The 25,165-nt window shown below is 47.7% G+C and overlaps 1 protein-coding gene across 4 annotated transcripts in view; it reads left to right on the top strand.

Moving 5' to 3' along the window:
• tanc2b (tetratricopeptide repeat, ankyrin repeat and coiled-coil containing 2b) overlaps positions 1–25,165 on the top strand; it is a 243,509-nt gene that overhangs the window by 23,758 nt on the left and 194,586 nt on the right. For 3 of the 4 annotated variants that reach the window (XM_035405993.1, XM_035405989.1, XM_035405995.1), the window contains exon 2: positions 7,888–7,998. The exons of the other annotated variant lie outside the window; for it this stretch is intronic. The gene's annotated coding sequence lies outside the window, so the exon portion shown is untranslated. The remainder of the gene's footprint in view (positions 1–7,887; positions 7,999–25,165) is intronic. 4 annotated transcript variants of the gene reach the window in all.

Here is a 25,165-nt window from a genome sequence, read left to right as displayed (position 1 = left end):
ATAATTGTCTGCTAAAGTCCGGAGATTTATTTTTCTGTGGTAAAGGGAGCGAGGGCCCCGACAAAGGGCTGATGGGAAGGGCTGCGTCCGGCGGTCCGGTGGCGTTGGCACAGCTGCCATTCGCCCTGATGAAACCCGCGCTCCCATGCTAAATCTGGCCTCTGCACTGAAGATGAGGAGAGGGAGGAGGGAGCTTGCCTGTCTCTCTCTCTCTCTCTCTTTTAGCTGTTCTTGTCTAATTGAGATTTATCTGCTTGGGTGCAGATGGCTCACATGGACCCCTCCCCCCTCCCCCCAGCTCGACTGTGAGTCTAGACTGAAGTTATCCTCACTTCATGATTCATCCCCCCCCCATCCCCCCCCTTTTTACAATACACCTCTCCAGTGCTGGAATTACCCTGGATTGGGGCTAGATTATAGGGCTATTATGTGCTAACTATTTCCTCTGTCATCTGATGGGCGCTGTAATGGCCAGCCCTATACGCCGCGCCACTTATCCAAGTTTGCTCATTTGCGGTTTCTGAGAATTGTGGGCAGACTCATCTCATCATCCAAAGCCCTCAGAAGAGCTCAGGCCTTTCACACTCCTTTTCATCCCAGATTTTCAGTGCTGAATCATGATCACACTGCAGTGCTTATGGCAACCTTCGGCGTCAATCCGGGAAAGCGCAGGCAAGCATGTACGCTCCTCTGGAGCACGTGGTTTCACACGAAACGGTTCACGTGCATCTCAACCACGGGCTGCAGACAAAAATATGGACAGTGTCACTGTGATGTCACCCATTGTCTCACCACGGGCTCGGTGAAAACGTTTTGAAGCCCAGGAATTGTATTTTGTGGGGACCGCCATGTTGACAGTAGGGAAAAATGGGGACCTTATGGGCATGAAGTCCGGTGGCCTACCAAGCGCACAACTTGGCAGTGGCGCACACCGTCCACAATTCCCCCGCAAAATATGAAAATCTTGTCCAAATAACAATAACTTATCAAATCGGCACATGGGGAGAAATTAGACTAAGGAAAAACGCCTACTGTGACTAGGCTACATTTTCCTGTGGGGAAAAAACGATTGACTTTTTCATTTTTACCGTACTGTTAGCATTGACTTACATTGAAACGGGTGGCTAAAACACCTATACTGGCACCTGTGAGTAACATATCTCAACTAGACCAGGACGCAAGCTTTAAAAAACGCAGCCCATTTTTTTGGCCGCTTGATCTCAATTGGTTAAACTCGTGATCCATCCAGTCGCCGCGCGGGGGTCAGCGGTGCGCGGTGTGGTGCTGCCGCCAACGCTGACTGAAAGCTAGGCTGACGCTAGCCGGTTGTGTGCCGCCCTGCAGGGCTGCCGGCCATAGTCGGCGCTGGCACAGTCCAGGTTCTGCTGAAAATGTCACTGTTTACTGCCCGTGCGGATGATAAATCTCTTTTTCATTCTGTCGAGAAAGTGATCTCTTTTTTTTTAAAAATGATTTTCACCACCTCTTGAGGTGACTCACATAAAGAGTTAGCGATTAGATAACAGTCTGATTAACGCTGTTAAGTTAAGTTACCGCAGGGTGATTGAATGGAATGGAATGGCCCCTGTACATTATCGTTAACTGAATTGCCTTCACATTTTTTGTTTGGGCCCAAAGGAAGCGAAAACAAGTTGCTCTTATTAGGAGGAGGCCTAATGTCTGCTTCTAATTACAACCGAGTTGAGTTCAGCACTCACCCCTGTGACTGAATGCAGTGCCCCCCGTGCCTGTACTTATTGCCTGTTTGGTCTCAAAGTGAACAAAGGGAAACAAGCTGTGCATCGCATTGAGCGGAGGAAATTCTGGAAGAGCCGGCCCGGCTAACGGGAACGGCGGCAGCCGAGGCTTAAACCCGATTGAGGGAATTAAGTGCGTCGCTTCGTCCCGCCGCTCTAAACCCTCGCCTGAGAACGCTGCGAAAAACAAACACCTCTTGGGCTCTTTAGCGCGAGAATGGCGGCGCTCCTCTCCGCTGATCCCGGCGCATTTAAAGGGGGGGGGGGGAGGGGGGCGTGCTCCCAGCGTCCTTTACCGGGGCCGCGCGTACTCCCGTCTCCACCGCGCGTTTGCACAGCGCGTCGTTGGATTCGCCAGACACGGATTCCCCCGGCCCTGCTTTTTACGGCAGCCTGTTTAAGGCTTTGCGTGTGGCCGTGCGTGCTCGCGTGTGCGTCTGTTTGCGTGCGCGCGCGTGTGTGTTTGCGTGCGTGGATGCGTGGATGCTTGTCTTGTGTGTTTATTGAAACCGGGGGGTGGATGTTTCATAAGCTTTCCTAAAACCTTTTCGGTACCGGGCCATTGATAAACATGCCCTCGCCCACCTGGGCCGGAGGATGAGCAGTGCGATGGATGTGCCTGCTTGTCTCCTAACTGGCTGATTGCCTAAAAATACCCTAGCCTTCGCTACAAGGTCATTAGCTATGCGAACCCAATGCTTACGAACTTGTAGCAAAGCTAGGTTATGTTCATTTATGAATGACTTTGCTTGCTCCATGTACTATTGTTTAGTACTTCTGTCAACTTAATATTGATGGTAGTTCACCTCTTCATCACCTTTTCTAGTTCCTAAAAACAAAATGAAGGAGAAGCTTACTTTATTTGAAAATATTTAAGCCGTAAGCCTGGAGGCCATTCCCCGACCTGTGGTAAAATATTTCTTTTGCACCGTCCCCCGCGCAAGTCGAATGCTTTCGGGTGATTTCCTTCTAGCATGAATGCGGGGTCAGTAAATGGGCTGGAATTGTCCCCGAGCCAGTTTGGGGGACCCCTGCCGTGGATAGACCAGATTTGTTGGTTGTGGTTACCTTGGAGTCGTTCATAACACGGAGTCCACGTCTCCCTGTCGCACCGCTCTCTGAACGTTCCCGGCCTTGTTTTCAGTCCCTTGGAGAGGTTCCGTCTGTTAGAGCCGCGGCTGCTTCTCGGCAGCGACGGGAGAATGTGAGCGGGGCATTGTGTGGGGGGAGCGTGACTAGCGGCAGCGAGGACGTTTGTCAAGCCGCCTTTGTCCATTGTCACTCTGGCCCCCGAGGCGAAGCCGCGGCTGTGGTTTTTGAGGCACTCTCTGCTCTCCCTCTTTCGTAAACTCGCGGCGGCATAATGGCAGGTCTGTTCGGAGGCCGCAGTGACTCACTGCTCATATTTGCACACGCCGGAGATCCTGCGTTTCTGCTTGGCGCCTCCAGTCAGCGCTCGCTCTCAGTCGTCACGCGCGAGGGGCCGGGGGGTGGCTTGCATCGATCGCGGCGTCTCCCTTCCTTCACGCACGTGGGCATCAAGTGTCTGTTTTGTTGGATTACAACGCATCGGATTTAACCCGCTGTGCCTATCAATTGGACTGTGAGCAAGTAGTGATGCAGTATGAATGTTGTCAGGAAACGTGACCGGGTGACATTGCTTTCTGTTTTTTATTCAGTTTTACATAGGGTATTTTGGTACTGCATGAATCATATTAGTCTGACTACTCATTTCCCCTTTAGTAGCTCTGTTTGTGGACTATAGTGCAAGTAGTCATAATTTTTTTTTTCCTTTCTGGATTTCATCCTGCGTGGTGCTAATTTTACTTCCTACCATGCATGGGGTGGTGTTCAGGTCTTCATTACGTTTCTACAGGTGTCCCTCAGGGCTCAGTCCTTGGTCCTCTCCTCTTCTGCTTAATTGAAGTCACTTGGTTCAGTCATCTGATGATGCATCTGTGTGATTCAGCATGCATCTCAGTTTGTATACTGGACATCTCAAGCTGGATGGCAAAGCTCAACTTGGCTAAAACCGAGATTCTGTGCTTGCCTGCTAAGTCCTCCCCCTTTGACCTTTGACTCACCTCTGTCAACCTCCTCATCTATTAGGAACCTCAGAGTGCAACTGGAGTCTTCTCTGTTCCTCTCTGAAAGCACGGTGGTATGTGGGGTGTGCAGATTCTTCCGTTTAAATTTCCTGATGACCTTCTCAACCCTGCTCTCAGTACAGTGCTGGTCATTTCCTCTCTGGACTACTGAAGCCCTTTTCTCTGGTCTCCCTCTGTTCACCAGTGAACCTCCGCAGCTTATCCAAAATGCTGCTGCTCACATGTACATCCCCAGTCCCGACCGTGTCACTCCCCTTCTCACCTCCGGAGAGTGGCCACCGATCTCGTCTCCATTGAAATTCTGAACCTCGGTGCTATTTCAGCGGCACCGCTCTGCGATAACTTCAAAAGATCGTCAGGCCCTGCACACCCGCCAAGATCCCCGCCTCTGTTCTGCAACCTCTGGGGCCTGCCGCCTAACACCAACGTTACTCACTTTTGAAAGTCACCCTGGATAAGAGTGACTTTCACTCTCGAGTGAAACAGAAGTGATGTGACGCGTAGCTGCGTCCGGTTGCCCGCGTTACGGCGTGAGACGCAGCCTTGATGATGTCGGTCGCACAGACTGCTTTTGAGCGACGGGCGCCTTCGCCGCTCTTCCGTACCGCCGCGTTTCGCTCGTAATGCGTGCGAGGGATTGAGCGGCACGCTGCCCGAGGCTGAGGAGAGCCTGGGAGAGAGAGAGAGAGAGAGAGAGCGCTGAATGCCGACACCGCTGTTAGTCCCAGCTCCTGCGGCTCCCTGCCACTCGCATCTGCATTCGCCCGTCCCACCGAGGACCCCAAACGACCCGGGCCTCCGCCGTAGGAGGAACACACATTTTGGATCAGGGTATGCGCTGCGAAGGGGGAAAGAGCTCAAATGAAATATCGAGAATGCGTCGCGGTCGGTTCCTGTAACGAGGACGTTGTAAGGGACCGTTGCGTAAAAAGGGGCCTGGTTTAGATGTGTGTGGCGGACGAGGCCTGCGTCTAATGAGGTCTCACCTGCTCGGCCTGTGACAGTTTTATTTGGGTTTGCCTCAAATTGCCTCCTGCACACACTGCTTCCTTGTTCAACTGGATTGTAGCGCTGGTTTTGGTTGTTCCAATTCTACTGTTTTTCACTGTAGTGCAGGCCACAATAGGATGACAGATTGGAATTGAACACAAACTTTTTAGGTATAAAGAATAAATAGAATATAGTAGCTGAATTCTGTCATGTAAATATAGACAAATATAGACAAAAATCCTTGCAAGGAACAGGGACGACCTTAATGAATTTCACAGAGTGAACTACGGTCGCCATTTAATCGTATGCTTTAACTCATTAGATCATTAGCTGAATAGACAATAAACCGGAAAACAATTTCAAAAGAATGAATTTTGGTCTGACCTTGGTTTATGGGGGCCCTTTTCAACACAGAACAATATGTTGCTGCATTGTAAACATCTAGTCCCAATTCCCAAGTATATATGGTAGGTTATATGAGGACTAACTATTAGAATGTTTCATGAATAGGCTACATCACACAAGTGAACTGTGAGACAATGAAATTCCAAATATGGCAAAAAGGAAATCCAATACGGTGGCAATACTGTGAGTAACCGACATCAAGCCTGCTGTGCTGACATTTCCTAGATGATCAATTATTGTTAAGTTTCATGACATTTGAATGTTCTTATTTACTATTTCATCCCTGAATATGTATCTGGAATTTGACTGGCTGGGGGGGGGGGGGGGGTGCAGCCAATCAGCAGTAAGGTCATACAGCTTTCTAGCCATGTGATGTTCTTTTTCAGTCATATGGAAGCTACAGGGTCTTATCAACACCCAGTTAGATATCAGTGGTGATGTTTTTTTTTTTTTCCTGGAAGCATTTCCAGTGGTGTCTGAATTTTGGTTGTTTACTACCACATCAGGTACAGTATGTTTAAAGAAAAAAAGATATAAGATAACTGATACACTGCCTGGGAGAGATTATTCATATTACGCTTAAAGAAATCCGTGATTAGATGTCCTGTAGCCCTACCATATGGCTTAAAAAAATTATGACTTACATGAATTACAAACTTATATATCTTAAATAGCCTGTTTGTTCATGCCATTATTTGACACGCTGCACTGTGGAGCTTTTAAACAGAGAAAGTATTTAATAGCTTAGAAGAACGTGCTGCAGTAGATGTTGCGGCGCTGTCTTGCACTGTGGAATGGAAAGGACGGAACTGACACGAATGGAAATGCCAGTGGTTGACATGTTTAGAATGTTAACAAGGGTTCTCACTCGCTGCTGAAAGATTAAAAACAGCTTTGAGAATGAGCAGAGTCCTGCTGCAGAGCAATGACGCTACACAGGAAGTAGCTGGGCTATCATCATTATCTTTGCAGGTTATCTTCATGGAATTAGCGAATTAACCCCGCTGTACCGATGGTTGTCATCCTGCTGTTTTGGCTAGGTTGTAGTAAGGCTTAGAAGCACTGTATTGTAAGCCCTAATGCACAGGGTTGCGCCAGGACAGTGGATGTTAATACAGCCAGCCATGTGCCAGAGGAATACTGTACATACAGGCCTGGTCTGGAATGAGTGCAAAATCAGCAGTAAAACACGTTTCCCTCTGCTCTGAAATTAAATAAGTCAGAGTGTTGATGTTTGTTTTGGAGCATTTTTTTATTCGTACACTCGCTCTCAGTGTCTTTCACTCCAGCAGCGATAGCTCTCGTGGCACCTTTGTGGTTTTATCTGTATGTTGAAAAAGTGTGTTTTGAAATGTGAAGCACATGGGCTTGCCCTGCCGGCTGCGGGAGCTGCCAGTTTCAAACTTGATAAAGCCCCCGAGTCTTTAAACTGGACTGCTTGCTACGGCCAGCGAGCACGCTCAACCTCAAATCGTCCTTGGGTACTTGGAGCGTAAACAAGAAACAGATCCGCGGAGCCTAGCAGGCCCCCGAAATTCCTATTTTCGCTCCGCACGGGGGCTTTTGGCTCGCGCTGCACCACATTTTGAACCCCCTACCCCCCGACTAGATGTGAAAAAGGGGGACTTGATAAAGATGCGTATCAGCAGTGGAGACAGTGGAAGAATGATCTTAACATACCACAAAGGCATCCCCTGGGCCTGATTTGGTGAAGGGCCCTGTACAGGGCTGGAGGATGTGTATGGAGCTGGGCCAGAGGGTTATAAATGCCTGTCGGCTATAGTTTGTATAATTGGGAAAAGGTTGTATCGTATCTAAGCTGCGAAGGCTGAATAGTCAGTTCATCAACCGACCTCTTCCTCCCGTTGATTAAGTGTGATCTAATCAGGTTAGATACCCGCAGAACACCTCGGATTATCCACACATGAGCAAATTTGTCATTAAAATATTTTTTTATTTTAAGCATAATTAATCTATCTATCACTCTCTGGACTGTGTTCCATTTTGCGTGCGTGGTTCTGATGCTTTAAATTACTGTGGTGCGTCTGAAGCACCAGGAGACCGTGCAGCGCTGCAGGGGTTTGGGTTTGCGGGGTCACCCCAGGCAAAGCCGGGAACACTGAGGCGACGCATAAACATCCCTGTGCTAAAATGAAGGGTAGCCTTTCGAGCAGAGCTCCCTGGACTCAACGCTGGAAGTGTTGCGTCTCACGTTTAAGTCAGGTCGGACTGTGCCTCGCGGTGGCGTCGCAGCGGTGGCGGTTGTTTTGGGAGCTCGGCGGAAGCGCGGCCCGCTGCTCCCTCTTGGCGGCGATCCAGAACCGCTCGGGTCAAGGTGCGCTGGCGGCAACAACACAGCCGCTCCCCTGAACCGGAGCCAGAGTAGCAAAAATGATCTTGACAGATGACTCCTTCTCCCCAGTTGCTTCCTTTATTCCGTGTTCCTTTGTGCTCCAGCCTTGGCAGCGGTCCTGTCCGGCCCCCAGCCGCCCCCCCCGCCCCCCCCCCCCCCCCCCCCCACCTTGGCACACTACAGCGAGGGGCCTCGGCACGTACCCTTCGGGCCTGTCCGTCCGGCCCCCGGAGTGTATCTGCTCCTCACCCGGGATCTGTGTGTGTGTGTTCAGCCCTGCAGAGAGCCGTCGGACTCAGCGCTCGGGAATGGAACCGGGGCTGCGGCCCGGCTCAGAGGAACACGGACCCCTGCCCCTGTGAGCCCCTCCCGCTGTCCACCCACGGTAAGCCCCGCCTCCTCTCCGGAATAAGGGCTCCCACGGGCCCGTTCGACCCGTCTCTCGGTTAGCAGTCACAAAAGGTCACTTTTGCTTTTGATTGCTAGGCTGCAGCTTTCCCGCCTTTCACCTTGATGAAATTTTCGGTTTGGCCGATAACTTTATTTCACATTTTCTGCAACGTGATCGTTTGCTGCAGAGCAGTTGCTTGAAGTAGATTATTTCTGGGCTGAACTTTCAGACACGGAGATTGGTTGACGCTCCGCGTCGTGTGTCTGGATACAGTTCTCCTAATGAACAGTTGCGTAATCACCGCATTTGTAACAGAAACACCACAACTTGGGGTAAATGAAGTGAGATATTGTAAGGCTGCGAAACAGCAGGAGTGTGGTCATCTTCAACAGTGTTTTTCTTTTTTTTTTTGGAAAGAAGCGAATATTACTTACCATCTACTGGAAGGAATGCAACCGACCTCCTGCCCAGACTGCATTTGTTGCACAGTTCTTTCTATTTTGTTTCCTTTGGCACGGACTGACAATCAAAGACCTTTATGGAGGTTTCAGGTTCACTCCAGTATTTGGAAATTGAGGGACAGATATAGGAGGTATATCAGAAAGACCAATGAATACTCCCAAACCAAGCGATTCCAGATGATTCAGTTTCATATTTACATTGGTGATCTGCTTCCGACTTCTTCATCATATGTGGGCAGAAGACACCACCGACGCAATGGCGTCCCCTGCTCTGAACACCTGCTCTGCATCTCTGTGCTTAGTGGATGACCTAAGGAGACATGGCTTAAGTGGATGCCCACTGTATCTATAGGGTGCATTTCATTTGGACCCCTTTCATGAGATTCGCCAGGTGAACCAGCGAGAGGCCTGCTCTTGCCCCCCAAAGTAACAGAATATTTTCTTAACTCATGTATATAGCCTACGTTAGAAAGTTTATGCTGAAGCTACCGAAACCTGATGAAACTGGATAGGGTCAAAAGATTGCTTACTTCAAATCAAATCAAAAATATGTAAACGCTTTAAAGAATTACCATATGCTTAAATCGCAACGTAGCCTACATAATAATCAATCTCAAACTGTATTCATTTGCTTGGTTAATAAGCGTGCCAACTTTATGAAGAATATGTAATGATCATAATAATAATAATATAATAATAATAATAATAATAATAAATAATCCGTAATCAACCATTGGGAATTCCTGTGTCGTCTTGTTATTCACGTCAAAACATTTAAATGATCAGATTTAGCCTAGTAAAATCAGCTAATCATCAAGAAGATAGCATAACAGTTTAAACTTAAAGGGATGTGAACACCACAACGCCATGAACACCGGAAGCTTTGAAGTAGCCTACAAGTGCAATAAAGGCTTGCTTACAACTTCACTTATAAAGTAGGTGCATTTTCATTGGCAAGACCACTAAATAATCAGATCTTTTAAAGCTCTGTGGATTATCTTATTTTTATTAACAAGCCATTTTTTGAAAGCACGGCGAACGAAGACATCGGAGAAGTCAAATACGCTGAGCAGTGGTTGGTTAAAAACTACCTTCCAACACTTCGAGCTAACAAATCGCTGCTCAGTGCATTCACTTCTACATCATTCAATAGGCTACGTCTTTCTGTGGTGTATTTTTGAATTTACTCCGCCCCCTCCGCAAAATAAGATAAAGAAACTAAATTTGCCTTTTTCCCTGGTTCCAGTTTTAATTTTTTTTTTCTGCTGGGACAATACAAAGACGAAAAGGCTTGTATTTTTTAGCTGCTTATAAAATATCTGGTGTTTATCTTGTTCTCTTGTTCTCCACTGCTGCAAGAGGGAACTAGGGACACACCCCCAATAATATAAGGATGAAATATAAATCAGAGCATGTATAACTACCATTTTAGAGCATGTTTCTGTTTGTAAACAGGTCATCATGCTGCGCGGCAAGCCGAAAAATAGAACAGAACTGAAAAACTACGCTTCAGTTCGCTTGTGTCGCACAAGTTTCGCACGCCGTTCGCGCCGCGTTCGCGGCTGGTGTAGAGGACGTCGCCCGCTGCCGTTGTAATAACAGTACTTCAACTACGGACGTAGTACGCCCGTCGTGCGTTAGCGGCCGCTACGCGTGCAGTGGGTGACCGGCTTAAGACTGTCTCATGCAGTATACATGCACACTCCTTGGGTCCAGGCTTGTAGTAATGCTGCAGAGGCCTGGCCACATTCTTGGGAAACTTGAGATCCTTAGCTGGCAGCAGTTGGGATAATTTAATAAAAGTACCTGCTCTGAAGTTGAGTTACGTTCCGTTTCAAAAACCCTTTCCTTTTCGAGAGGTGACTTGAAACGGGGATCGCTCCCTTGCATGTACAGAACCTTTGAGTTTGTGTTTGCAGGGGAGGATGAATCATAAATCAGTCCTGTGGGACTACCAAGCAGCCAAGTCCGTTAGCCCAGGCCACAGCACAATTTATAGTCATTCAGGTGCCTACTGGTGTACTGGAAAATAAATGTGCTTGCCTGTACCATTTGCACAGAAAGGTTACAAACTTGCTACCGCCATTACCTTTTAGCTTTTTACATGCTGGGGAGTGTATTAAGAAGCAATTGCGCAGTTTGTAATTTTCTAACATCGGAAAAGCGAGGAGTTAAAAGAAATAAGACTGCTGTTCACTTTTTCAAGAAAATGACATCACAAACGTAGCTCTCACTTTCTGCCTCACAGATGCACCCTTTGTTTTCTGAACTCTATTAAAAAACGCAATTTAATTAACTGCCCTGTTCTCAGCGGGCAGCTAGGGTTTTTCCCGGGGTACATGAAAAATTTGCCCATTTCTTTGCAAGATTTGCCATAAACTTAATTTAGCCTAGGCTACATGGCAAGGCAGCCTGCTAAGATGTTTCTTATCACAAGAGCAATTCCACCTTATTGGCAAGGCAGGCCTATACTGTAAACAAGTTAGGCAGATAATGCGATTTAAAAAAAAAGCAAGGGTTTGGAGAACTAGCCAAGTAAAATTTAATTTGGTTTCAAAAAATTTGAGATAGCAATGCTATAACAAAAACACCCAGGACATATATCTAGCTTGCATTGGCTAAGATATTTCTATTAGTCTGGGCGAAGGGCGCGTTCAAAAATATAAATGAATAAAGTTTTTCTGCGATATGGATCCTCTCGCCTCGCGCTCGTGGTAATACGTTTGCGGGCTATGCCGAGACAGATGGCTGTGCTTCAGGCCCACACTGCTGCGGCTGGCACGCCTGAGCTAACGCTAGTTAAGGAGGGGAATGTCAGAATGGTAATCAGCGCTTTGTGCAGTCAGGAACTCCCACCTACTTATCTAATCAAGGGAGAGCCAACTGAAGATTGCCTAACAGAAATGACTAGTAATCTGATCCAAAAAGATGTCTTTGTAAACCGCGTTCGGTCAAGGGCAAAAAGTATTTCCTGGGAGTTCCCGGAGGCTTTGATGGGCCGCAGTTTGATGTTGTGGTACTGATAGTGGTAGTCCTGGGCATCCGGCCTGGTACAGAAAATGGTGGTCCTGGTCATCCAGACTGGTGCAGAAAACAGAAAATGGTGGTCCTGGTCATCCAGACTGGTACAGAAAACAGAAAATGGTGCTCCTGGTCATCCAGACTGGTACAGAAAACAGAAAATGGTGCTCCTGGTCATCCAGACTGGTACAGAAAACAGAAAATGGTGGTCCTGGTCATCCAGACTGGTACAGAAAACAGAAAATGGTGCTCCTGGTCATCCAGACTGGTACAGAAAACAGAAAATGGTGGTCCTGGTCATCCAGACTACCAGTTTCTCCACTGCTGTTTTATGCTAAAGGACCTAAATGAAAAGCCGCACCTTTCTACATCGAGCAGTACCGGACATAGTGCAGACAGGGCTGGATTTCACAGCAGCTTATGACCCTGCTGCTGACCCTCACTGCGGCAAGTCTGTTCTTCCCTCCCTGGCAATCTGCAGGTCTAACCCTGGGGGCATGCTGGCCTGTAGAGCTGCAGCTAATTAACATTACATTATACAGCACTCACCGGGGGGGGGCCCTGGGACTGCACGTGTGCGGCAGCACGTGCGCTACACGCGTCACTTCCAAAGGAGCTCTTCTTATTAGTCTCTAACCAGAATAACGTTGGTGTCCCTTCATTTTTGAAAGACAGTCTCGCTGGAACCCGTCACCAAAGCCGGCGATACCCGGGAGTCAACGATTTTCCGTTACGTACGCTTTCATAATCGTCTGAAAAGACGAAGCAGCTGGGTATGGCATTCGCGCCGTTCTGCAGGGTGAAAAATGGACTGGGGGGGGGGGGCTCTCTGAAATGGGATTTCTGGGGCCGTGTGTTGCCACAGCGCGGTAGACGGGCTTTCTCCGGCTGTGCGGCGCGTGTGGATTTATAATATCGGCCGCGTTTGGGACCCCGGAAGCCTCCGGCGCTTACCCATCAAAAAACGTAGTCTCATTTCTGAGAAGGCCCGCTGATCGATGTGTCCGCTCGGGGGCTATATCATTATTCCGCGACTCTCCAGCCATGAAATTGTTGTTTGGCTGTGGAAACGGAGCCAGCGCCGCTTCGCGAGGCCGGGATGTTTTGCTGCCGCGAGGCCTTTTGAGCGAGAGCGCGGAGTGAAGCGGCGATGGTCACGATAGCGGCTACGTGTACCGACGGCCCGACCGTTCCCAGGGATTATGAGATTTACTGGCTTTGATCAGCAAATAAAGGGAGGGCGTGGGGAGCTAATTGTGGGCAGCACAGCCAATTGACCTTTTTGTGCGGAAGGACTTTACGACGCCTCTTTTTCTGACCCGTGGACCGAGATCCAGTCCACCAGATAAGCCAGCCTCTTTGAAAGGAGAAATTATTGTCAGTCGCTGGACCGGAATAATTTATCGTCCATTTCTTTCCAGCAGTCCGTTTAGCAGCCCCTGTAAATGGGAAAATGCACATGATTAATTAAAGAACTAAAATTAAAAAGTAAAAGAGAAAAAGCTAATAGAAAAACTTTAGCAAATTAACCGAGTTAAGCGTTTGTATTTTATGCCGACGTTTAGGCCCGGTACAGATCCGCAGCAGTGGCGTAGCTCGCGTCCATTGTGTACAAATCAAATTAGACGAGGGCTACAACTTTCCTTCGCTGTCACGCGTGCATTACAGTGTCCTTGTAATGCCTCTGCGTACCTCGGTTGCCGTTGTTTCCCCTTGCGCCTGGTCCCAGAGGACGTCTCTGGCTGCATGTTTCAAGTCGGAGATGTTCTCTGGTGGCTGTTCTCATCGCACCGCTTGCCACCGCCCGATATCATTCTGCTTAGAGAACCCCCCCTCTCAGAGGCCACCCTAAATGCATCGGGCAGACGTCTCAAAGGCAAAGGGGACATTGAACCTGCTCTGCATGCGGGCCGTACGCCTTACTGCAGTGCTCGAGCCCATCTTTTCCTCCATTTTGGATTATCGATATTCTGTTCTGGTCACGTGCGCTCCTCGCCGAGAGCGTAACTTTGTTAACGCTGCTTTTTTTAGGAAGCTGTTGAAGAATGTTGAGTAACCGGCAGTTCGCTTATTTAGCCTTTGAGCATCTGATGGCTGGGATTGGTCATTATGGAAATTCTGAGAGCGCACAATTGGATGTGGGAAATTGAGTTAACTGTCATTGGCTGTCAAAAGGGGAGCTCAGTCATGGATTTTTATTGTCAGCACTGCCATTGTGTATGTCTGAGATTGCAGTCATCATTGCACTGTTGTCTGCATATTTGTTTTATTTCTACCTGCCCAAAGACATCCAATGAAATGTAACTTGATAACTTAATCTGGAACAACTGTGTCCCTATCAAATAAATAAAACAAAATTAATGAATTAATCCTATTTTTTCATTCTTAATGCTTAATATTTGGTCAAGTTTAATTAATTGTATGAAAATGTAGACTAGATTGAACTTAGCATGTGTTCTTCTGTAACAGTGCATTGCCATTTGATTATGGTCCCTTATGTTTGCTGTTGGGTAATTTCATTGTGTGTTGCTTTTCATGGGTGATTGCAGAGTGTGTTGTCTTCTAGTTGCAAAGAAATCACAGTGAATGTAGTGACTGAAATCATCGACAGGCTGACTGAAATCAACGTAATGTGGATTGTTTCCCCCTCTACTCTCAAGCATGCTCTTTGTTCCTATCCTTGTCACTCAGATACATATCTGTCTGCACATCATGTGCTGAATCATAGCATAGCTGGCCAGTTAGTTCTGTACAAAGAAATCGCTTTCCTTCTGTATATATATATGTACCAAATTTCATGTAATTATTAGCATTTTTGTGAGAAGCCACGCCCACTGCAATTTCATTAGCTTGGAATTTGGCCATATTTTGCAGGAGTGCTAGGAAAGTAGTGCCTATATAAAGCTATGTGCGTTCAGCCAAAATATTCATGGTCAGTCTTCCCCCTGCTACAACAGGCTTACTGCCAGAATGCCTTTCTGTGCAGTCTGGGGCAGATTGATAAAAAAGAAAATCACCTCTGTTAGTGTAATTACTCTCCACCTAGAACTTTCTGGAACATTATTGCAAAAGCTCTGTCAGGCAGCCCCACTAAGCTTCATTTAGCTCCTGCAAGGATTGAAATGCAATTCATTGTTGACAGTTAAATTTTAAAAGAGGGCAGTAAATGTGCACCGTTGGGCGTGATATTCAAATATTATTTTCACTAATTATATGCAATATTACTATGTTTATACAAAAGTGTATTTGCATGTAAGCTTCATTAGTTAATTTGTTGCCATAGTTATCCTCTTTTAGTTTGGAGTGTATTTTAATGACTATTGAGAAAAAAAACGCGGGTTTGGGGTCAATTCTGTTTAAATTCAGTCAGTTCAGAATTGGAAAATCCCCATAGAACATTATAAACATTTTTCAATTCATTCATTGAATTTCAGTCAATATCTTGAATGGACTAAATTGAAATGTAATGGACCCCGACCCCGACACTGAGGGTCAGGCCACCTTCTGAAATGTTGTCACGGAGATTGAGGCTGGGATGGCTGTCTGTCAGAACGGACCTCCCTGTCCCTCCTCTGCCGCCGTGCCGTCTCCACCGCACACGTCCTCGCGTCTTCACGCCACCGTCCCTCCTGACGGCTCCTTTCAGCGGACACGGGTCACCTGGTCTTCCTTGTGGATTCCAGGCTCGGCTCCGCTGTGCGGTGAGGTCGCTGGGAGCTCGGGGCTGGACGACTGGCCACATCTTGACGAGGTCGCTTGGATTTCGTTACGAGAACGAGCCGTCAGTCATAATTAGAGAGGCGGGCCTGGTTCTAGTTTGGTATCAATGATAGATATCGTTTGTTACTCGAGCACCGTTTCTGAGATCCTTTTGTTCCAAATCTGGTGACACTGCGGAAGGTGACAGTGACCTGTAACAGATGGGAAAACGCATTTATTAATGAGGCTGATTATTTGTATTTAAATGTGAGTGATGCTCTGCGGACGGTCCTTGTAAATACGAGGAGAAAGAATAAAAGCCACTAACCAATTTAGCACCTTATAAGCTTAATGGGACATCAAGTGCAATGCTCTCTGCAGTGCACATTATAGCCTTGATAATTAAATAATAACTGCGAGGGCAGGACAATATTATTCAATCCTAGATGAGGATACCATTCGTGTCATCTGTTGCTTTCACAGACAGAACCATTGCTCTGCAGTTTTTACAGATTGGCAGTTGGTAATTTGTGTGGAGGTTTCATTTGCACAGTAAAGAATCATGCACCTGCTCCAATCATTTGCATTTTGCAAAGGGATACCCGCAGTTCCATTTCCTGGTTAGGGGTGCGGGTTAACACGGACAGCATTGCATCACTTGCTCACCTGCTTCCAAATATCTAGACTGTTAAATCGATTACACACTTCTCATGTAAGTTGTTTGATGCTGTACGCACTAATCCATTAGTGCAGTCTAATATATTTGCAGTGCCTTGATAAAGTATTTGTGAGAAAGTATTTTTCAAACTGAATTTTCAGATCTTTAGACAAAATGTAATATTAAACAAAGGGAAATTGAGTAAACACTACATTCATTACAAAAACTACATTCAATGAAAAAAGTTATCAAACACCCATGTGAATAAGTAATTGCCATCTTAGTTACTCAGTCAAACAATTAACTAAATTTAATTGATAATTATATTCAGATGATTGAGCACAGCCAGGCTTAATTGCAGCCGGCCCTGTTGAATCTAAATCACTCTCATACTGAACCTTGCCAAACGAGTGTAGTAGTCTCTGCAAGCACACTACGCTACGATCAAATAAAATTCCAGAAGAGAATATGAAAGTTAAAATATAACAATATGGAAAGCGTTACAAGGCCCTGGGACTCCAGTGAAAGAGCTGTTATCTTTAAGTGGAGAACACTTGGAACAGTGGTGAATCTTCCCATTGACAACTCATCCAGGAAATCACAGAAGACCGAAGATGAACATCCTAGGAACTGCAAGCCTCTCTAGCCTCAGCTAAGCACAGTGTTCATCATAAGAAAGAGACAAAAAGGGCATTCATGGGAGAGTAGCAAGGCGGAAGCCACTGCTAACCAAGAAAAACATCAATGCTCGCCTCATATTTGCAAAAAAGCACTTGGATGATACCCGAGCCTATGTCAGAGTCAAAAGTAGAACTTTTTGGATGACACAGGTCCCGTTATGTGTGCCGTAAAGCAAATACAGCATTTCACAGTAAGAACGTGGTTCTTACTCAAACTTGGCTGTGGTAGTGTGACGGTGTGGGGATGCTCTGCTGCCTGGGCGCCTGGATGACTTTCCATTATTGAAGCAACCATGAATTCTGCTCTGTACCAGGCAATTCTTAAGGAGAATGTCTGGTCATCTGTCTGTGAGCTGAAGCCTAATTGGGCTATACAGCAAAAAAAGAGATCCAAAATACAAAAACAAGTTCAAATGTGAATGGCTGAAAAGAAACAAAATAATTTTTTTTAGAGTGGCCTAGTTAGGGTTCTTTATTGAACCCAATGGGGGTGCTGTGGCAGAACCTGAAATTAGCAGTTCATGCTAATGAACCTAATAAACATACCAGTTTGTTTGAATTAAAGCAGTTCTGCCAAGAAGAATGGGCTAAAATTCCTCCATAGTGATCTGAATGACTTGATAGTAAATTATAGGAAGCTTGTGGTTGCAGTTATTGCTGCTAAATTTTGTGCTAAGCAGTTGAGTTTAAAGAGGCAATTACTTTTTCATATAGGTGATATGGGAGTTTGATACCTTTTTCATGAAATAATTTTTTAAAAATGTTTGTGTTTTGTGTTTCCCTTTGTCTAATAATACCTTTTATCCTGATCTGAAAGCATTCAGTGTGACAAGTATGCAATACAACAGAGAAAATCGGGACGGGGCAAATGCTTTCTAACAGCACTGTAGCTACATTACAACTGGTTACGTTTGTGTAACATTCTGCGCTCTTCATTGCCGTCGGGTGGGTTAAAGCCTTAGATGACCAGCTCACAGGTGGCCTGGACACGCCCATCCGCGTACCTCAGCCTTCAGGCTCGGGCTTATGGAGCCTTGCGGGAGAGAGTGAAGCTGCGTCCTTCCCCCCCGGCCTCACTGGAGCCGCAGCAGTGAACGGCCTGCTCAGGCCCCTGGTTTGCCTGGGAATGCCCCCAGCAGCCAGTCACTTCTCCCACACGCAGCTCCGCTAGCTCTGCGCCGCCGCTCTCCGTTTCGTAATTGGGAGGGGGGGGAGGCCTTAGAGAGAGGGGCGGGCACGTAGGTAGCATTCGAGGGGTTTAATTATCCGTTTCTTCCACGGTGACGAATAATTACAGGTGTGGAGGCTGCGCAGAGAGTGGGTGGGGCACAGATCGACCGGAAGCAAAGGCCCATTAAACCCCGCTGCTGCTGAGAGAGAGAGAGGGAGAGAGAGAGAGAAAAAGAGAGAGAGAGGGATAGAGAGAGAGAAAAAGAGAGAGAGAGAGAGAGAGAGAGAGAGAGGGGCCAGTGGCATTCTTCACTGCAACCCATTCCCCGCAAGAAAGAGCTGACAAAGTTCTGACTGGCAAAATGGCTTGTCCCTTTCTGACTGAGCACTTCTCGAACCCAGAGGGGAGCTGGAGTGGGATGAATCTCACTGAAATTACATGCTGCATTGTTTTGATGGTCTTGGTTGGACATCCGAAAGCATCAACAACAGTCAGGTTTTGTACACGGCCGACCATATTTGTTTGGGCGGTGGTATGAAATGAACTGAAGCCTAAGTGGTGGCCTGTCTTAGGCTGAGATTACAGACAGCTTTGTATACAAAAGTGTGTTTGTACTGTGGTCCTTTTGATGTTTCTCCTTAGATTTTAGCCCTGGAGTAAGGAGAGCTGGTGTCAAGTTTCCACACATCATGGGCAGACACATACATGCGCGTGCACACACACACACACACACACACACACTCACTCGCAATTGCACTCTCACACACCCTCACTGAAAACGTGACAGGGCTCCTGGTGGCGTTCACCAGTCCGAGAGCCTAAGATTGCTTCTGAAGTTTCAGTCCTCCCTGTGTGGCCTGTGGTCTGGACTTGTCATGCCGCGCAGTGACTCAGGGGCTGATGGGATTGCGGAGGCGCTCTGCCCCCCCCCCCCAGGAATAATTGTTTGGGGGGCCTGACGGTGTCTGTAGACACGCCCCCCCGCTCCCCCCCGCTTCTGCTGCAGTGCCGAGGCCAGCAAGAGAGGCCACCCCAGCGAGTTGCCGACTTTACGGTACCGCACGTCTAATCAGAGACGAGCTTCTCCTTCGTTCTAATATAGAGCGACCTTATAATCCCGCTCTCTGAGGGAGAGGGTGACGTGCTGCACGCTGGGGAGGGTTTGGCCTGTGAAGGCGGCGCTTTGGGGCGTGGCGCGGTCTGCGGAAGCCCAGGGAAGGAGAGCGCTCGCACCGCGGCCTCCCCCCTCGCACGGCCCCCCTGCGTTCTGCGGGGCGGACCAGCCCCCTCAAATCCCCCCCCCCCCCCTGAATTTGGTTTATTTTGTCTTTATTGTGGTTTGTTATTTTTCCTCAGAACCCGGGTGAGGGAATGGTGACGATTTGCATATGTGTGTTTGTTCAATGAACTCTCTATGTCTCTCTCTCTCTCTCTCTCCTCTCTCCTCTCTCTCTTTGTTGGCAAAACACCGGGGAAAACCGGAATTTCGTGACCGGCGATTGTGTCTTGGGAGTGTCACCAAATATTTGGAGATGTAACGGTATGCAACGGCACACCCGGTGGACAGGCTTGTTCTTCAGACGCTCAGCACGGGCCGTCTGAGAAAAAGACCCTTCTGTCGAGGCAGCGGTCCCACTACTGACACCATAGTGTGATGCCTTGTTTTTTTTCACTTGTTTTTAAATTTTATTACTATGCTGTTGATGGACTGATTGGAAAATGCTGGGGTGATGTGGTAAAAGGTATTTTACGTATTAGATGAATGTTAAGTGTGGAATGGCTGTATATAGGATCCTCAATTCAAGGTAATTTATAAAACCAGTAGCCGCTCATAGGAAACCATTCAATTTGTAAGCGATGTGATTGTGCCTGTGTTGTGTATGAACTCCTGAATCTGATTCCGTGTTGAGTTAACCTGAGCCTGTTAAGTGCAGGCATGTGGCGGTGTGAGAGTTGGAGACGCATCAGTGTACTTGCTGGTTCAGGATTTTTGAAGAATTAAGTGGTATTTTTGGAGAAAGGTTCCCGTCTCTGGTTTCACAGATGGTGCCATGGGCCAGCGCCATTACGAGGTAAATAATAGCAATGTCAGCTCGTGTCCCTCCCTTCTGTTTAGGTCATTAAATTTCATCGTTCTCGCGTGGCTTTAGCCAGCGGCCGAGGGGCTAGCGTAGGCTGAGCAGATGTGAGGGGGTGCGGCCTTATCTTGTCTGTCACCGGAGCGAGCGTCGTTAGCCTTCGACATCTCAGTCTTTCTAATAGAGCTCCGTCAGAAGTCTCTCGTTTAAACTCGATTTGCTCGGGAATGACGCGGGAGCCAATTAGGCTCGATCGGCGAAGGCCCGTCCGTGGCCCGCCGCGGAAAGATGTAACGGGCAGATCGCTCCGATAATCGGCTCCGAGTCGGTCCGCGGCGCGCACCTCTTTGAATCCGCCGCGCTCTCAGACAGCCGCGCCTTTGTCTCCTTTCACCTGGGCGACGGCTGAGCCTCTAACGGGCCTTATCGTTTGATGCAGACGAAGGACGCGGCTAGTCTGTCGCGCACGCGCGCACTTTGGCACCGCGGCGCTCGGGTGGGTAATTACGAACAGACGCGTATCTCGCGCCGCTGTTTCCGTGGCAGCTACGGCCGGCTGAACGGCACAGCGTACGGTTCACGGGTCAGCTTATCGTGTTTCAGGACGCTGAATGGACTCTCTCTCCCTTTTAGGTAAAATAAATAAATAAATAAATCACCAAGCAACCGCTTACGAGAAATGGAAAATACTGCCAATATATGGAAATGAAATATATTATCAGAATCAGAAAGTATATGTCAGCACTTTTGCAATAAATGGATAAACATACAACCACAACTACATTGCTGTGAAATATGTTGTCCGTGTTTTTACTGTATGTCGCAGAATATTTCACTTCTGTGAGGAAGCAGACAGAACTTGCTCCGGGCTGGGTGATGTAGTAGACGGGAACAGGTTCTGTGGCAACAGCGGGGGTGGCGTAGAAGACGAGATTGACTTCAGCGGAATAATTCTTTTTTTTTCCCTCATTTTTAAACCCTGCAAAATTTCCCTGTTGGCGCACGGGAGGCAAGATTTTTACCCCCCGCTTCCTCTCAGAGTGTAGAACTTTTTCAATTTCCTCATAATGTTTTTGTTTTGTATTTAACTTTGTCGTCCTCCCACGTTCTTGTAAACAAGCAAGACAGTCGCCGACGCCGGAGTAAATCCCAGCTAAACATTATCTGGGGATGGAAAAACAAAGTTGAATATTTGTGAAGCTGCAGAAAAGTGTAAACAGCTTTACCGTTAATGAGACTTGAAGGAAGCACTGGGAGCTAAATTGCACGTTAAAGGAGGGACGTGATGTCACCGCTTCGGATAAGTGTAAGACACAATCAGATCAAGAGTTCTTCCGGCGGGTTCTCATCGCTGATGTCCAAGTGCTGTTCCTCTGTCCTCTGCCGAGACCAGAGTTGAAGTGGTCTGGAGGGTTGACCCAGCCTTAGCCTCGGGGACTAGCCTACGCCGCCATTGGCCCTCAAGCATGTTTTCCCAACCCTCTTAACCACGGCTTTGCAGACCTGCTTTGTGTTACGAGTAGTAATTCATCGCGTGGTGTACGCTTGTATCCGGGCAGTATCTGGAAGAAGACCCATGCTTGTGGCGTGGTTGCTAGGCGATGTGCTCTTAAGTCATTCGTAAGGCATTCGGTATGTCGTACTGTTCCGGGTGTGATGACCTGGAACTGCGGGACCAGTCTAGGAGTAAAAAAGGCTATGACTCGGTGTCAAAGAGTACCGGGACTCAGGAATGTTCCGTACGATGCGTTTAGAAGCAGTGCTGTGGGCCCCGAACTTCTCACCTCCTGCGGTCAGATCCACAGAAGCAGCGGCGGTGTTTCTTCGTGTGGAGAATACTTTGCTCTGGCAGGAAGTGAAAGCGCACGGAAATGGCCGAGCGGTTTTTCGTTTCCAGCCCCGGGCGCTCCGACGCGCGGCCACCGAAGACGTCGCTCGTTCGTCGGGTCGGTTTGCGTGACCAAAAAGTCCGGACGGGGAGAGAGGGGGACGGCTTCAGGACGGCGCAGTGGCTGGTCTCACCACCTGCGCTAATTAAGACAAGCTGCCGCACGTGTAGCTAAGCTAGCGGAACGGTTTGAGCCCCTTCACATCTTCCCTACTAAAGGTTCACACCAGATTTTGTGAAGTCCACTGAAAAAATCCTACTCTGTCATTGTCCATCCATTCGACCTACACACTCAGGTGACTACAGACTTTTGTTAGCTGGACGGCACAACTTTAGGTACTGTGCAGGTAGGTCCTGAGATTGTTCCAGTGGTTCCATTTTGAATCCAGCCACAACTGCACATAGAAACACTCCCCCATGTGTTTCTCATTCTCCCCCCCTCAGGGAGTCGGGGGAATCGTGGGGGATGAGTGTGGATCAGTACAGGAGTCATTTCGGTGAGCAGCATGTAGGCTGTTTTTCACTAAAGGATTTATATAGAGCTGTGAAAGCATCCTGAAAGTAAGAGCCCTTTTGTCTTTCCGTCCTGATGGTAATTGGTGGTAATTGACGGTAACACGTCTGGCCATCTGAATTCACTTAGCCACAGTGGAAGCTCTGATGATATATTACATGCGCGCGCACAGTAAAAGTGCCATAAGGCTGTCAAAAATTCATAACGCAGTCATGCAGTGGTCTGCCTCCTCGTTTATAATTCTCCCCTGCCTCGCGTTTGCCAAACGTGTAAATCTGAACGCATTTCTAGGGGGCTGTCTTGCTGGATGTTAACTGTATGTTAACTGTCAGAAGTAAGGGGTTTGTATTTCGCATCACTGGGAAAAGACGAAGTCCTAATGTTTGCTCAGGTTGTTCTGTACGTCTGCTCGGTTAAACGGGCCCAGTTCCCTCCCCCTTCGCATCGGGAGTGAGAGCAGGGACGTTTAGAGGAAGGGATTCGGTATGTAAAGCAGCCAATTAAAACCGCTCTGCTGTAACCGGAGAGAAACAAACAGCAATGAGACGGTGGAGAGGGGAATTCGTTTTTTTTGTTTTCCTCCCGTGACTTTTCGAGAGAAGCGGTCGAAGCGTCTCATCCTCTCGGCGTCAACAGGTCGTTTCATTGCCTGAGTGTCACAGACGGTGCCCAACTGTCGACAGGGACAAGTGTTTTGGCTATCGGGGCGGGGGACGGGGGCGGGAGTGCGGTAGAGTGGCGGATTAATTCTCATAGCTCCCTGACGCAGTGGCTCCCTGTGAACGGGGGCGCTTTGCGCAGTAATGACCTCCGCCCCACAGGTAATTGCGCCCCCCCCCGCCCCCCCCCGCGCAGGGGCACCCTGGGAGACCCCTGGCCCCGGGCAGACGGCCATGCTTCCTCACCGCAGGGGCGGGAGGCGGCTGAGGAGGAGGCAGGGCCCCTATCAACCGCGGCCTCCATTAATAATCCACGACTATAATCCGGGAGGACGCCGCGCCTGCCGGGAGAGAGCGCTCTGTCCCCCTTGTCCTCGTCTCCACACCCTTGGCAGGGGAGCGCTGCCCGCACCGCCATCGCTTCCCCCCCCCCCCTCCGCCGCCCCGCCCCCCCTCGCCCCGAAGAGCAGATGTCACATACACACACAAACGCGCACAGTTTGCAAAGGTCATGGAACGGTCCTATGCACAAGAACCAAGGGTGTAATTTACCGGGGGGATAATATTACAAAACAGGCCAAAATAATGGCACCGATAATATAGTATGATGATGAGAAAAATAATTTCATAGAATAAAGATGGGGATTTCATAATGTGATTGAATACTCTGGTCTGGCTGGGTGTTTGTCGTGGAAGTTACAGCGGACTACACATTTTCTTTAGCTGTTTCCACAATTTCCTCCGTTTTATAGTGCTTTCCATGAGTTTTTGGCAGTTTTAGACAGCAACTGTCAACCTTAACGTAGCCTACGGTGTCATTTGGATATTCTAGGCCTATACATTTTAGCAAACAAAGCGCGACTGATTCTGGAATGTTCAGCGATCAAGATTCTCGTGCTTGTCAGCTGTTGCAATCTGGTGTTTGACGGCCCCTGTCAACGGCGTCGATCCCGTTGCGGCAATACGAGTGACAACAGGCGCTCATCAAAGACTCGAACCTCACAGTGTGCACCACATTGTACCAAAACAAACTTTAAAGAAGTAAAAATGGACGCACGGCTGCCTGCCCGCCTTTTATCAGCAGTGCAATTTGAGCGCGCTCCATTTATAACGACGTTTCGTTAACTTGAAGGCAAGAAAGCACGCCGCTTGTTGGTTTTGTTTTTGAAACTTCAAGCATTTCTTGCTGTTGCTACAAGTTTGCGTATCATTTAAATGGTTTCCCACTACTGCGCATGAGATCTATTCATCAATTTAATAAAGTAATATATATATATATATATTTTTTTTAATGTTGGTGATTTATTTTATTTTTTTCAGTTTTCGGAGTATTTGCCGTGACTGCTCCGCAACATCAGCCGATATTTACGGTGACGAAAACCTAGCCTTACTGATCAGTAATCAGTATTAATTTCCCCTTATAATTCACCAGAAGTGATTATTTCACAGCGGTTATTTCAAAAAATGTATTCCCCTTACTGTTGTTACTGACTGTGCCGTGGTTGCTGACCATGTTTATATTGAAAAGTAAAGGTGATGTCATTGCCCTCTAAATCAGAATGTATTCCATTAAGGTGCACTCTTAATTTCATTGCCCTGTCTGTATGAAGGTGACTGTAGAGACATGGTGCACTTCAGGTTTCGTTTGTCAGATCTGATGCTCCATCAGAGCGTAAAGGAAGTTGCAAGCCTGGGACTCCCGCACCTCACTTCCATGATGCAGCAAGGGGGTGGGGTGGGGGGAGTGGTCTTCCAGTGGAAGCAGTGTGAAGTCCCGGTCCGCTTGGCTTCTCCTGCCAATCAAACGGCAGTCTGCGCGCACTCTGCAGTGATGAGGAGAGAGAGTCTTGAAAGCCGATGAGTGTTTCTAAGCCCAAGCTATATGGAACTTTACAGAATGCTTGCTTTTGTGTGTGTGGTTGGGTGTGTGGTTGTGCGTGATTGTGCATGTATGCGTGCCTGTGTATGTGTGTGTGTGTGTGAGAGAGAGATTGTGCATGCATTTGTGCCTGTATATATTTGTGTGTGTGTGTGTGTGTGTGGTTGTGTGGTTGTATATGTATACAGTATGTGCCTGTGTATATGTGTGTATTTGTGTGTGTGTGTGTGTGTGTGTGTGTGTGGTTGTATATGTATACAGTATGTGCCTGTGTATATGTGTGTATTTGTGTGTGTGTGTGTGTGTGTGTGTGGTTGTATATGCATACAGTATGTGCCTGTGTATATGTGTGTATTTGCATGTGTGTATGTATATGTGTGTGTGTGTGTGTGTGTGTGTGTGTGGTTGTATATGTATACAGTATGTGCCTGTGTATATGTGTGTATTTGTGTG

Source organism: Anguilla anguilla, chromosome 2 (genome assembly GCF_013347855.1).
Source record: "Anguilla anguilla isolate fAngAng1 chromosome 2, fAngAng1.pri, whole genome shotgun sequence".
Classification (NCBI taxonomy): domain Eukaryota; kingdom Metazoa; phylum Chordata; class Actinopteri; order Anguilliformes; family Anguillidae; genus Anguilla; species Anguilla anguilla.
Note: the sequence above shows the minus strand (reverse complement) of the source record. Positions and strands in the feature narration are given on the sequence as shown.